The 14,946-nt window shown below is 42.7% G+C and overlaps 1 pseudogene; it reads left to right on the plus strand.

Annotated features, from left to right (window-relative positions):
• Positions 1-2,166: 2,166 nt before the first annotated feature.
• The window catches only part of LOC143268528 (small ribosomal subunit protein eS6-like), a 43,610-nt pseudogene continuing 30,830 nt past the window's right edge, over positions 2,167-14,946 (plus strand).

A 14,946-nucleotide genomic window follows, 5' to 3' on the forward strand; every position in this document is an offset into this window, starting at 1 on the left:
GAGCTGAGGAGCAGGGGCTACCCCTTCTTTGTGTAGAATGGGTTTCCTTGGGAAAGGAGGGTTCTGTTACCAGGAGAGTGAGGGTTAGGTATTCCAGATATGCTAAAATCCGAAATGTCCGCTTACACTAGTCAGCTAACTGTAGATACGCTCTCACCGACCGCAGAAAATGGGGGCTGATTTTCCCTCAGGAAAAAGACTAGTCATAACACAGGGAGCATTTCTTGTTGGATGGAGAAGCAAGCTGAAGTAATGGGCAATAAGTGAGGAGTGAGAGGGAGGGACGAGGAGTGAAGAGAAAGGGGGGGAGGACTGGAGAAGGGGGGAGGGAAGAGGAGGAGGGAAGGAAGTAGAGGAGAGAGGAATTATCAAGCTTGTTCGGAGTTTCTTACCTGATTCTCACCAGTAATCTACATTGCAGGTTTAGAATTTAAAGATGGGGTGGGGAGGAGTCCATATTCTTGAGAGTCCATCAAGTAAGTATCCATATCTGCAGCCACATCTGGAGTAAAAGTTGAAGTGCTTCAGAAAAGCCTGCCGTGAGGAGACAGATGGAAGGGGAGGGGAGGGACTATGTTTTTATTGGAAAAAATCACCATGTTTAAGCAGGATTCTGAGAACAAGCTAAAATGAGGATCTACATTGTCCATTATAGGGCAGTGCTGAGGCGGGAGAAGGGAATCAATATGCCTCAGTCATGCTTAAGAGATGTTTTTCATCTGGAAAATGATCTTAGCACCACTTTTGCTATTTTGAAATCTGGCCCAAGCACTTGTGAGAAGATGACCTTTTATATATTGCATTTCGCAGAGAACTATATAGAGTTGGATACAATATCTTGACCTAAAGGGGAAAAATGAAATAGAAAAGGAAAATGGTGTTTGCAGGTTTTCAACCAGAAAGCAGCATACGACAGAGGGAGATGAGCAAGTAGAGGCTACAAACTTGGCCCAGTGGAGCAAGCTGGCTGAAATATCATTATCTGAAGGATTCTAGACATCTGCCTCGTTTTGCATGAGCCACCATCAGCAAGCGACTTGGGGCAGGGACTGAAAAACGTGGTTGCAGTCCTTTAAAGCATCTTGTCGATTCTTGGCTTCTCGGGCTGGGGAGGGGAGGGGCCACTGGGGAGAAAAGGTTACTGATTTCCGAAAGGTTAGAGGTTCTTTCTTTTTCCCCTTTCCTTTTAAAGAATAACATTTCAGCTTGATATTATTTTAGTATTTACCACTCGGCATTGTCTTAGACCTCATCTTGGCAAAGGGCTCCTAAACAACTGCCACTTTCAGCATCGCTGCCAAAAGGCGCCTTCCACAATAAAGCATGCTGCGCTTTGGCAGGAAATCAATAAAGTGAAAATCTGTTCTCATCATCCATACATTTACCATCACAATCAACAATCAAAGGCAAGACCTGGGTTCTTTATCCACAGGCTCCAGCCTCCCAATTTTCTGCTATGAAAGGGAGCATAAATTAGAACCCTTGGTTCCTGTTAGCTGGGCTTAATGGGTATGATTTATGAACCATTAAATGAGGTTATGTAAATTGATCCTTAGCAGAATGGTAGCGCCCAGGTGACAGGTGCAGCGTGCTCGTCCACAAGGGTTCTGCACAAATCAGATTTCAGTGACATTCAGTTTGAGGAAAGAGAAATATGTTGTCAACAAGGAAGTGATTTAAATAGTGCCCTGGGTTCGTCAGCAATTATGCCTTTCTTCTTAATTGCTGCAAACTATATAAATTCTAATAGGAAATAAATTAGTAATTTACCAGTTAATGACAAGGGTATAAAGCAGAAGGACTTAAATATTTTAAAAGCCATATTACCAGTGAGGCCATACACGGGGGGTGATTTCCACTGATGCTGTTAAAGTTGAAGAGATGCTTTAAAACAGGAGTGTAAACTTTGACACAAGACAACTCACCCTGCAAGCATTGCCGCCGGAAGCGACGGGATGCATGTGGGAAAGGCACGGACACGACTGGCCGGTGTGGCCCCCCGGAATGGAGGTGCGGCAGGGGCTCTGTTTACCATCGTTTATCATTTGAGGCTAAAAACAAATCCTCTTAAGAAAAACTTGGAGATTAAATAAGTTGTCTTTAGGTTTAAACCCTTTTTGTCAGCCTGGCCTCTGATTGGCCCAGTAATAAACATGTAGCTGCACGATGAGAGCGAGGCTGAGCAACGTGCTTGGTGCTGCCCAGCTTTCTCTGGCTGCCTTGCTTAAACAACAGACCACGATAACAACATTATTTGCTGCCATACGCTTGGTCATGAAAGGGGCGAACTTTGTTCTTGATGATGAACCCTTTAGTTTCAGTGTCCAAAGTAAAAGCTTAGTTGGGGGGAGAAATGAGTCCTAAGAAAGCATCTACAAATTAATCAGTCTGAAAATAAAGGGGAGAAAAAAAAAAAACCTTCAAATCTATTTATTCCTCTGTCTGCACTGTTACTGGCAGTGAAGAAGACGATGGCCCCATGAGAAAGGCTTCTCCCTTTAAAGTCAGTTCAATATCATCCCCAGCTTTTGTCTGAAGCTATTATTGTGCCTATTTCCATGAGGCTGACCCCAGTAAGAGGACACATATGGATGTGATAGTCATGTCCTCTAGTCCCTGGCGGAGCCTATTAGAGCTCCCCGACAGGGGGTCTCTAACACTATTTTAATAGGCATTTCTACTGTGCAAGTGGAGTTGTTTATGGACAGGGGAGATGATTTGACCCACTGTGATGCTGTAGGAAAGAGCGGTGGAAGGGCAAAGGTCAGACGTTTAAAGAGGCTTGTGACTGTGGCCCACTTGGAGAGGCTCTCCCCAGCAGAGGGAAATGCTGAGATGCCATAAGTGAACATAGAGAAGTGGCCCCAGAGGCCACAATCGAGAAAGTATAAAACAACTGACATCTACCGACGATCTCAGTGTTAGTGGGTAACGATAACCTGGAGGCAAAGAAGTCTTGTGAAAGGGAGTTTTGTAACTAGTGTGTGAAGAAAATGCTTGAGAATTCATGCTACAGTGAAAGCCCACAAGCTATTTCAAATATTAACACTACTACTAAGCATGTGGCTGTGGACAAAGTTAATTTACCTTCTAAGGTTCTGATAACAGAATTCTGTCATGAAGATTAAATTAATGCATGAAGGAATTGGCAGATAGCAAGTATTCAGTGGATGATATGTATGTATATATTATGTATATATGGCACATATGTATGGTATTTGTGGTATTAAACTACATTTATATACATGCCTGTGCTCAGAATCTTTCTTCATAAAATGGAAATGTAAAAAGGTTATCTACAGCATGGGGTTGTTCTGAAGATTCAGCTGCTCATGTATAGGAAATGCCAACACAGGAGCTGTTACATAGGAAAGACTGTACGGCATTGCTATTATGACAGTGACCCTTAATCTCTTGTCTCGGTGTTCAAGTATTCACTACCCTGACTGGAAGAAGGTACTAACTTGCAGTAAGCTCCTAATCACACATCAAATATTTTTTTCATACACTGTCTAGATCTACAGTATGAATATTCTGCCCACTTAATATATGTAGTTGCTTAGTGAGATTAGAATAAGACCTCTGTTATGCAAGGTGAATAAATTATAGTTTACTCACCTTGTACCTATAGTGAACAGAATGGAATTATAAACATTTAAATACATTAAATGAATAGATCCTATTTTGAATGTTCTTCACACGCACACAAAAAAATACCACCACACATGTACATGAACAGCAGGAAATTTCTGAAAGTGATGGGTGGCCTTGTACTGCGGTTGTGGAGAAGGGATCAAGGTTAAATGTATCATCCAACTTATGCAATCATTTTGCATTATTATTTATACCCTAGAAAAAGAAAAACTACTATGAAATAAAAACACATACCTTACATAAGAATTTAGGGCAAATAGGTGCAGACCCAGCTTAGACTGAGCCACAGTTTATGATGCCTCACAGGCCAGAACAGAAGAACATCCCAGGGCTGGGGAACAGTAGAGAGGAGCCATGCCAGCCGAGTCTCACCTCCAAATCATCCGGAAGCACTTGGCTTGATTCCCGTTCCCTTTAAATCCCAGTCTCCATACCTATATAAAAAACAAAGTTCTTAAAAAACAAAACAAAACAACAACAACAAAAAAAAGTTCTTATCTAGAGCTTCTAAACCACATTCCCCCAAGACCTTGAGTTTCCTTAAGATGGCTCTGGAGCCACAGCCAAGGGAAGACCAGAAAACAGAGTGCAGGGCCTCTTGAGATGTTTATCTGCCTCTACAGAGTAAACTTGGGACTTTGGAGATGTTTTCAGCACTCTATTCTGAGTATCTTTTCCAAATTATAGAGTGACTGTACTGAAATGAATTTCGCTCGAAGCAACATCTCTCATGTGCTGTTCTGTGTAAGATGCTAAGTTGGCTGTTGAATAGACAGCCTCCCCCTCCTGAAAATGTGCTCTCAGAAGGGTTGCCTGCTCTTCCCTGCTTCCTCTCTCAAGATGTATTTTTTTTTTCAGGAATTGTGCTTTCAACTCACTTAAAAGCTAGAATGTGAAATGTTCTCCTAAGGCTCTTAACCTTTGCACGGCAGACCACCATTTCCTTGAAGAACATTTTTATCCCTACCCTATCTCTCAGTCTTATCTGTGTACTTTATCTTGTGAACACAGCTCTGGGCCCTAAGGAGCCTAATGCATTGGAAAATGTTCAATAAATAATCCAAAAGTGAACAGCCATTGCCCCTTGGGTGGTAGACTGCAAGTATTCTCAATATTTTCTGTTTGTAGTGTGGGCCCCGGTTTCGCTTCCCCCTCCCCAACCACCTACTCCAGGAAACCTAGTCTTCAAGAAGGCATCACTAATTGAAGCAGCCTTCCTAATTGTGTTTTGTGTTTCTACGGTGACCACCTCTGGAAATCCAGCAGACCCTCTGCCCCTCCTTCTTGGTAGAAGCTTCCCTTCCTCATTTCCAGGAAGAGGGACCAACCAAGAGTATGGAGTCCAGAGATTGCTGCTGGGTAGAGGATAAAATGCAAATGAAGTTTTGTCCTCAAAGGGGAGAAAGGAAGAGAATGGAGGCTCATCCATGGTTAGGATCCTGTCTTCTTAGAGTGTCATGATGATGGGAGTGGGAAGATGGCTCGCCGGGGTAAGGGTGCCTGCCAGCAAGCCTGATAACCTGAGTTCAAGCCCCACGTGGTAGATGAGAAAACTGATTCCCACAAAATTGTCCTTTGACCTCCACACATGCACACAGACAGTCACACACAAAATAAACCTAAGATGTAATAATGAAAAGAAAGGATGCTATGGCATTTGAAAGGTATTTCACTGAAGGGATACTAAAGTTTAAAAAAACCTGAAAATGAATCTAATTATGCCTTTAAGAATTTAGAGATTCTGAAGGCCTAATGTTCCCAGAATATCTGTAGACACTTCTATTTGTAAGAACAACAGAAGGCCACCGTGACTAGCTATTCTAGAAGTGTGTGTGCTTCTGTGCAAACATTTTCATGTGCAACTATCTCAGCCTCATCATCTAAACCAATGGCTCACAGCTCTAGCTGTGTGCCAGCTTCATCTGGGAGATCTAAAGGGAGGGCATAAACAGACAAATTCAGACTCTGCCTTTAGAGATTCCAAGTTTCTGATAAGGATCTGACATCCCCCTTTTTTTGGGGGAAAGCTTCCCCAAAGATTAGAATGCCCATGAAGAGCTGAGAACCTCTCCTATAAACAGGACGACACTGGAGGCCCAAGTCATACCACTTTTAGTTTGGCCCAGGGTATGAGGACCTGATGAGCGGTGTGACATAAGTCACCCTAGGTAGTCATCTCTTTCTGAGGAATTCGCTGAGCAGGCCTATTTAAAATACTCCCACTTCTAACTGAAACACATTGACCTTTAGCAAAAATAGGGCTTAATGGACACAACTCCCATCTTTGTGAAGTCGTTTTCTCACCTCTGGATAAATGTCCTGCTTTAGCAGAGTAGCAAGTCTGAGGCCCTGCATAAACATCTTATTTGATGTAGTAGATAAAACCAAGCAGCTATAACTTCTAAGTCAAAGGTTAAGTAGAGTGTCTCAATTTTTTTTTAACTGAAAAGTTAAAGCCTATTACAATAGACTGATAGGCTTAATCCTGTGGTTTGGTCCCAAATCACTGTGCTCTTTCTTTAGGCCCAAGCAGATAGTCAATAATGCTGGGAAATAGAGACGCTCTTGGAGCTGGAGCCCTACATACTGTCTCCCTCCTCTTCAGTCCATTAAACACCGTCATCGTAGTTGGCATCTTCAAACTACGGGGCTGGGGATTTAGCTCAGTGGTAGAGCGTTTCCAAGGGCTTCCTGGTGTCAATCATTTCAGCATACCTAACCAGGCCAGTCTATTGCTCTTTAGAGTAGACCTTTGCCTCTCCCAAAGAGGCCAGCAATATTCCTAGGCGTCATTAGGCCATACCTGCCCTGCTCAGATCCTGATGCTTTTCCCACTTCTGTGTTGATCTTCCGCAACTGTGACCTGAAGTGCACCCTGAAGTAGCTGTTCTGTGTCACAATAGACGAACGCCCAGTCTGATCTTCCCTCTGGTCTTGGCAATGTTCCTATTGCCCCAAAGGAATCCCCTGCTCCCGTCTCCTCTGACTTCTACTCCAAAGCATGGCACAACGTTCCTACCCTCAAGGAAACGTTTCTGTGCATAGCTTTATCTCACACAAAGGTATGGGCTCTCCTGCCCATGCTGTTCTCCTCAGTTTACAGGGCTCTAGATTGTTATCTGCGCCAGATTGCACACCGTTAGCTACACTGTAACTTCTTTGGAGTAACTGCTTAGCCTCCCTCTCAATTTTGGTAAAAGACAGCCCAGAGGGTTGATGCTCACATGAGGGAAATGGTTTGCATTCCTCTGTTGGGATGAGACCCGGTCAGCTTTTAGACGCTCCTAGGGCCATGGGAATGGAAGAGCCCAACACTCCACTGCCAAGTGAAGCAGAGAGCGAGACCAAGTACACCAACCAGAAGCAGCGACCAGAAAACCTCCACCAGCGTAGCTCTGCCTCTCCGGCTCCATTCCTGTGATCCCTTGCAATCTCCTCCTGTTACTCAGCCAAACATAGCCCTCATGTTCGGAGACAGAAAAGACATTTCTTTACGTCTGCTGTAGGATCCTGTAACAAAGTGGGCCTCAGACCTGGACTGAGTTTCCTTGGTGCTAACACACTTCTGAATTTGAAGAGGAAAGATTCAAGCTTTGCTGATTTTAGCAAAGGATTTCAACAGCTTTTTGTACTTTGAGACTTGCTCATAAACTTTTACTCCAAACCTTTCCTGAGTGACTTTGATATCCCATTCACAGCAGACAGTTTTAATCTTTATCCATCAGATATAACTGGTAAACTGGAAGAATTTTTTTCTTTATTAAGAATTTTTTATTCATTTTACATACTGACCACAGATCCCTCTCTCATCCCTCCTCCCACCCACCCACAGCCTTCCCCTCCAACCCACCCCCATCCCCTCCTCCAAAAAGGTAAGGCCTCCCATGGGAAGTCAGCAAAGCTTGGTACATTCAGATGAGGCAGGTCCAAGCCTCTCCCCCTGAACCAAGGCTGTGCAAGGTGTCCCACCATAGGCATTGGGCTCCAAAAAGCCAGCTCATGCACCAGGGATGGGTCCCTTAAGCAGACCAAGCTATACAATTGTCTCTCTTATGCAGAGGACCTAGTCTAGTCCCATGTAGGCTCCACAGTTGTTGGTCTAAAGTTCATGAGTTCCCACTGGTTTGGTTCTGTAGATTTCCCCATCATGATATTGGCCTCCTTCGCTCATAGAACCCCTCTTCTCTCTCTTAGACTGGATTCCTGGTGCTTGGCCTGGTGCTTGGCTGTGGATCTCTGCATCTGCTTGCATCAGTTACTGGATGAAAGGTCTATGATCACAGTTAGGGCATTCACCAATCTGATTACCAGAGTAGGCCAGCTCAGGCACCCTCTCCATTGTTACTAGTAGTCTAAGCTGGGGCCATCCTTGTAGATTCCTGGGAACTTCCCTAGCACCAGGTTTCTCCCTATCTCTGTGATGTCTCCCTCTATCATGATATCTCTTTCATTTTTAAGGAAAACACCCACAGCTTAAGACAGGTTTCAAAAACATTTGACCTGAGCATTTCTCAACCTCCATTAACTTTCCACTAACTTTGCTGCCTCATTACCTTTGTAAAGTATAAGATGACTGTTATGAACATAAGAAGTTAGGCTACTGTGATGGTTAGATTTTGTCTCCTAGAAACAATCTAGAATTTCCTGGGGAGGGAGTCTCACTGAGGAATTGTCTTGTTAGGTTGGACTGAGGGAGACTGTCTTCCTTACGTTGAGGTACGAAGATTTGCCCACTGTGGATGGCACCATTCCCTAGGTGGGGAATTCTGGATTGTGGAGAAAATAAACTGAGTACTAACATGCTTGCATGCACTCATTGTTCTCTGCTCTTGGCCGTGGATATTAATATGAATAGATGCTTCAAGTTCTGGCAGTCTTGACGTCCCCACAATAATGAGCTGTAATCTGGAGCTGTGAATCAAATAAACTCTTTTTTTTCCTTAAGTTCTTCTTCTTCTTCTTCTTCTTCTTCTTCTTCTTCTTCTTCTTCTTCTTCTTCTTCTTCTTTTTTCTTTGTTTTTTTTTTTTTCAAGACAGGGTTTCTCTGTGTAGCTTTGAGCCTTTCCTGGAACTCACTTGGTAGCCCAGGCTGGCCTCGAACTCACAGAGATCCGCCTTTCTCTGCCTCTCAAGTGCTGGGATTAAAGGCGTGCGCCACCACCGCCTGGCTCCTTAAGTTCTTTAAGTTGCTTTTGTCATGGTGTTTTATCACAGCAACAGGTAGCAAAACTAAAACAAGGGTGTACATGTTGTGGAAATAGTAACGCATCTCTTTAGCATGTATATGAAACCTGTAATCTGCCCACAAAACAGAACATTGAAACAAAAGACACAGCAAGCAATGGAATGTGTCTTATTTCTCTGCTTGTTGCTTCCCTTTGCTTCTACTTCCTTATTTATTTTACTTTGGATCTTGTTACTTTTGATATACACATATCATCCTAAGTTCTTTCTCATAACGAGTAAGGTATATATCAAATAAGCAGGGTTCATTCCATTGGTGGCGTTAAAGCCAGCATAAGAAGCTTGACATTTTGGTTGGAAGATTTCTTATAACTCACTCCTGGAACTTACTTTCAGAATAGTTTCCTATCAGAGTAAAGTGAAGTAGGCTTCTCAGATCATGTTCACAACCCAAGACAGCTTCAGCATAATACTCTTAATTGTCTCTCCTGCCTGGCATGGGGTTTTGTTAAGGAATAAACTGCTAACTTGCATTTACATGACTTCAGTGCATTTCTGTTCTATTCTGTTTTGTTATTTAATCATAACCACTATTACTTCCAGATTTGTTCCTAAGCAATCTAAAGCCATATTGATTAAAATTAAAAGATTTAGGCATACGAATATACTATCAGGTATCTGGAAACTAATTTCTATAAAGTGTGCCTGGTTACATATAAGGTCTAGTGAAAGGAAATTAATATAAAGCGTTATATCAGTCAAGCAGAGCTTTATTTATTGTTATTTCCATATGTGTATGGTGTGTGTATGTGCATATGTGTGCATGTGGGGGGTCATGTGTGTGTGTGTGTGTGTGTGTGTGTGTGTGTGTGTGTGTGAATGTAGGCACATGCATGCATCTGGAGAACAACTTTAGGATTCAGTTCTCTCCTTCCACTGTGGAATTCAGGGTGCTAACTCAGGTAATCCACTGAGCCATCTTGCCTGGCCTCTAGAAGGATTGTGATTGTAAAGATTATACATCTATTTCTCCATTCTTCAGATTCTAACTGCAGATGGTTTCTGTCAAAGTGAAAACCAAGAGTGGGGATGTTGTTTAGTGGTTGAGCATACACTCAGCATGCCCAAGGTCTAAGTTTAATTGCCAGTACCCACACTATATAAATGATGAATGTCAAAACTCTTTTCATTCTTAGTTTAGGAATCTGATATCAGAAAATTAATCTCTCTTCCTTCTATTGATTGAAATTGACTTGACTAACATAGGCACTCTAGGCATGCTATTATTCCTTCTTTGGGGTCTACTTAACTTCTATTAGTATGTCTGTAACCACCACAGATTAAGTAAGAGCTTAGATACAGATTCCATTCTTATTATTGTAATGGCAAGGTACAGTGTGCTCCATTTATATATTAAAAGGGGTTTTAAATCATGAGCCTATTATAGAACAGTTTGAGATCACTGGCCAAAGAACAGTTGATGAATACATTGACCACACCAGTAATCATAATAAGGCACCATAAACTGCCTTTGTAGAGATCTTCACTGTGGGATAATGCTGTCGTTCACTGGTTTAATAAAACACTGATTGGCCAGTAGCCAGGCAGGAAGTATAGGTGGGCCAAGCAGACTAAAGGAATGCTGGGAAGAGGAAGAGTAGAGTGAGGAGTGGCCAGCCAGACATAGAGGAAGCAAGATGTGAAGGCAGAACTGAGAAAAGGTACCAAGTCACATGGCTAAACATAGATAAGAATTAGGGGTTAATTTAAGTGAAAGAGCTAGTCAGTGATAAGCCTGAGCTAATGGCCATACAGTTCATAAATAATATAAGCCTCTGTGTGTTTACTTGGTTCCAAGTGGCTGCAGGACTGGCTGATGAGAGAGATTTGTCCTGATCACAGGCCAGGCGGGACACAGGAAAACTTAAGCTACAGATCTTAAGTAAAGACATAACGAAATTAGATGAAAGCACCTTGAGGTTTGTGTGAGTAGTCTGCAAATTTCACACACATACTTTCAAAGTTTTGTCAGAGAAAACAGATGATTAAGCTGAGGTTTCAAAGGTGAGGAAGAACCAGTCAAATGAGGGCGAAAGGATGTCTCAGCAGACAGAGGATGTAAATCCTAGACATATGGATGCACAGTGCATTCAGGGACCCAAAAGATCAGTTTGGGGGAGCCAATGGAAAGGGGCAAGGCTATAGAAGTAGGTGGGGACCCGAGTGTGAATGTTCCTCTGAACCAAATTAAGACCTTTCCACATTTATGGACAATGAGACATCATGAAGACTCCTAAGTGACTTAATTATACTGTAAAAAGGCATCCATCCATAGGAAGAGGGTGCATTCTCCTTATTTCCCACAAGTTCTGTGTGTTCTGGGGTAGGGGTGGGTGCTGACCCTAGTTTTAGACATGGAGAACATTGAAGCTATGCTGATCTCCACTTAGAAACACACTCAATTCCCCCCAGTCCTGTGACTCTGCCAGGATCTATTTTCTTTGGCTCATTCCCTTATTTTTAAAGTCTTAGTTAAAGTTGAGTTCTCAGAGAGATCTTTCCTCATCACCACCTAACTACAGCATGCCAGCTTCCATCTCTCTCTCTGTTTCTACCCTTCGCTTGTCTCCTTGTAACATTCATCATAATTTGGAACTAGAGTTTTCTTGAGGGACTTAAATAAGCATCCCCCCCCCTTGTGCCCCTGTCATTTAAAAAACAAAGACACTGCCAGTGTTAAGATGTGTTCACATTACCTTCAGGACAGACTGAGCTAGGGAAATGTGAGGGTTTGCTCCACATATAAACATGGAAGATCTGGGAGTCTGGGCTCGGGTCACAGCCGTGGAGTAATTCTAGAAACATTTGCAAGATATCAGTGAGATGAGATGGTAGGAAAGGGAAAATCCACGAATCTCCAGGTTTCAGGGACTTTCAAAGTCTCCAAAGAATTGAAAAGAACTATTAATGGCTGCTAATGGAAATCATACAATAAACAATCTCAGAAAGATTGCTCCACAGCCATATCAAGGCTTTAAGGCTATTATTAATAGTTAAACTGCAACAGTGCAATGAGCAGGAAAAGAATACTGATTTGTAGCCTGGAAAAGGATTTCAAAATGTTGCAATCAAAAGCAAATGATCAGTGGGTTTTAGAAGTAGAGCAATTCCTTGTTTGATGGCGATCACTCAAATAATTCTTCAGTTTCAAAATAGAGCAGAAGTAGGTTTAAGGTTTGAGTGACACCAAATTGTTGGAGTTGAATAAGATTTTAGGATAGTGCTAATGAATACGCTGTGCCTAGTGTGTAACTACATATACTACTAAAAATATCTTCCATGACCCTTATAGTGTTTAGAGAAATAAAACAATAAAAATGATAACCTTAAAATTACATACAGCAGTGGTCAGTTTGTGAGGTCTTTTCTATGTGGAGTATTCATTTTGATTATTAGTTCCTGTTTGTGAAGTGGATTTTATTGGTCTAATCTTAGAATTATGAAAACCAGCCTCAGACATGTCAAGTGACTTACCCAGTATCATACAACTAATTAATCACTGAGCAGGACTTTGATAGAAAAGATACCAGAATCCTACAGTTTCAATTTGGACAGTTCCCTAAAAGGCTTATGTGTCAAAGACATCCTCATCTTGGTGAAGTTGGGAGATGGTAGAATCTTCAAGCGGGACATCTTCAGGCCATAGGGGATGTGCCCTTGAAGGGGTTTGTAGGAGTCTGGGCCCCTTCTTTTTATTTTCTTTCATATCTTAGTCCAGAGGTGAACAGTTTTGTTCTTCCATGTGCTCCTAACAATGAGTGTTGCAGCCAAAGAAACAGTCCCATTCAAAACAATGAGCAAAAATAGACATTTTTCTCTTTATAAGTTATTTCAGACATTTGTTGAAGTAATGGAATGCTATCATTTTACAGATGAGAAAAAGTTCTTCAAAAGAACTTGTCTGGTTCTACAGGGTCTGGGATCAGTAGAATCAGGATGGGACAAAAAAGGGAGCCTGTGCATTGGGCGTGGCAGACTCTTTGGAGGCAGATGAGGTGACATCTAACCCCACCCGTGAAGTCACTCTCTGTTGTTCAGCTACTCAGTCCCCAGACCTTTCTCTCTGTGCCTCGGGGAAAGCAAGGCTGCCTCTCAGTGTTGCCTTGGACTAGGTGGACTGTGGCAGAAGGAGTCCACACCATGTTACCTGTGTGACTCTGCTGACCTCCCCATCTCTCATGACCTGCAGAGACTCTGAATCAAGACCTGCCCCTCCCTCCTATTGTCCTTTAGCAGTGACATCTTCTGATAAAGTCTATAAAAAAGAAAACGCGCTTCAGAGAGAAGGGGGAGGGGGAGGTGTCTGCGCCACCATATCCAGGTCCGTCCATCGTGAGGTGATCGAAGGATCTTCGAGGATCTTGTACATTTTCTGGTTATCATGATGAACAGATTTTTTTTTTCGTTTTATCAGCACTTAGTGGGTGAGATAAGAAATAAAAAGATCAGTCCTACAAGGGCAAGAAATGCAGCCTCACTGCCCAAGGGGCTTTCTCTGGGAAAAAACAGACTGAATTGGAAGCCCTTCAATGTCATCCCAAAGAATTTTGATTTTAGTCTCAAGAAAGGTGGTAAAAATAGAGAGTCTAGAGCAGTGGTTCTCAACATGTGTGGCACAATCCCTTTGGGGGATGGGGTCAAACAACCCTTTCACCAGGGTCCCTTAGCAGATGTCCTGCATATCAGATATTTACATTATGATTCATAACAGTCACAAAATTACAGCTTCGAAGTAGCAATGAAACAATTTTATGGTTGGGGCTCATCACAACACGAAGAACTGTATGAAAGGCCCACAGCATTAGGAAGGTTCAGAACCACTGATCTATAATGACTTCTAGATTTTTTTGGCCTGGGCAGTTGTCTGGGAAGAAGATCTAATTACTGAGGCTAGGAACTCGGTGAGAAGGAGCAGGGGGAAAATGGCTGAAAAGCTGGTGAGTTCATACCCAGCACATCAGCGTGTAGGTGAGGTTTCCAAGGGTGGGTTGGGAGGCACTGAATAGTTCCATAGAGAGGTCTGAGAAGAGATCTTAATTGGGACCTTCGAGTATCAGGGACAGGTGACATCATGGGCATGCACGGAGAATTTTGGATGATCCAAGGTCAATTTTTAATCTCAGGCGGGTTTTCCCCGCTTCCTACTCAGTGTGTTCACAGGAAACACCAATTAAGATTAATTTCAACGTAAGTAAAACATAATTAGCAAGATAAATTTGCTGCCAAAAATATAATGAACTCCAAGATGAAATGTAAAATGCTTTAAGCTCACTTCTCTGATGCTTTTATGCGATGCTTTATCTTTTAATTTTAGTTTGGCTCTATCTACCTATTCACTTGTATATGCAAGCGTGTGTGTGTGTGTGTGTGTGTGTGTGTGTGTGTGTGTGTGTGTGTGTGTGTGTGTATGTGTGGAGGTCAGAGGTCCTCCTCAAGTGTTGTTGCTTAGGTGATATCCACTTTATTTTCTTGAGACAGGGTTTCTCGCGTTGGCCCTGGTCTTGCCGACTAGGATAGAATGGCTGGCCAGTGAGTCTCAGAGATATGCCTGTCTCTGCTTCTCCAGGGGCAGAAGAGATTACAAGTGAATGCCACTTTGCATGGCATGCACTTTACCAACAGAGTCACCTCCCCAGCCCACAATGCTTTGTCTTTGTTAATCCTAAAGACACACCAAGTCAAAGTAGAGAGTGTTTTAGAGATTTCAAGGTGTTCAGCAACAGAAAAGTTTTTCTTATATTTTTGGTTGTGAGTGTAGCCTTTAACAGCTAAGCCATCTCTCCAGCCCCAGGTTAAGTTTTAGTTAGCTTCAGTTGTCAACCTGGAACACCTGGGAGGAGGGGCCCTCCACAGGGAAACCGCATCCACTGGATTAGTCCATGGGCATTCCTGTAATGCATTTTCTTGATTGATAATTAATGTAAGAGGGTTCTGCCCTTGAGGGCAACACCATCCCTAGGCAGATAGTCCTGGACTACATAAGAAAGGTAGCTAAATGTGAGCCTTGGAGCAAGCCAGCAATCTGGATTCCTCAATGTCTCTGGTTCA

Source organism: Peromyscus maniculatus, chromosome 14 (assembly GCF_049852395.1).
Source record: "Peromyscus maniculatus bairdii isolate BWxNUB_F1_BW_parent chromosome 14, HU_Pman_BW_mat_3.1, whole genome shotgun sequence".
In the NCBI taxonomy this organism is placed as follows: Eukaryota; Metazoa; Chordata; class Mammalia; order Rodentia; family Cricetidae; genus Peromyscus; species Peromyscus maniculatus.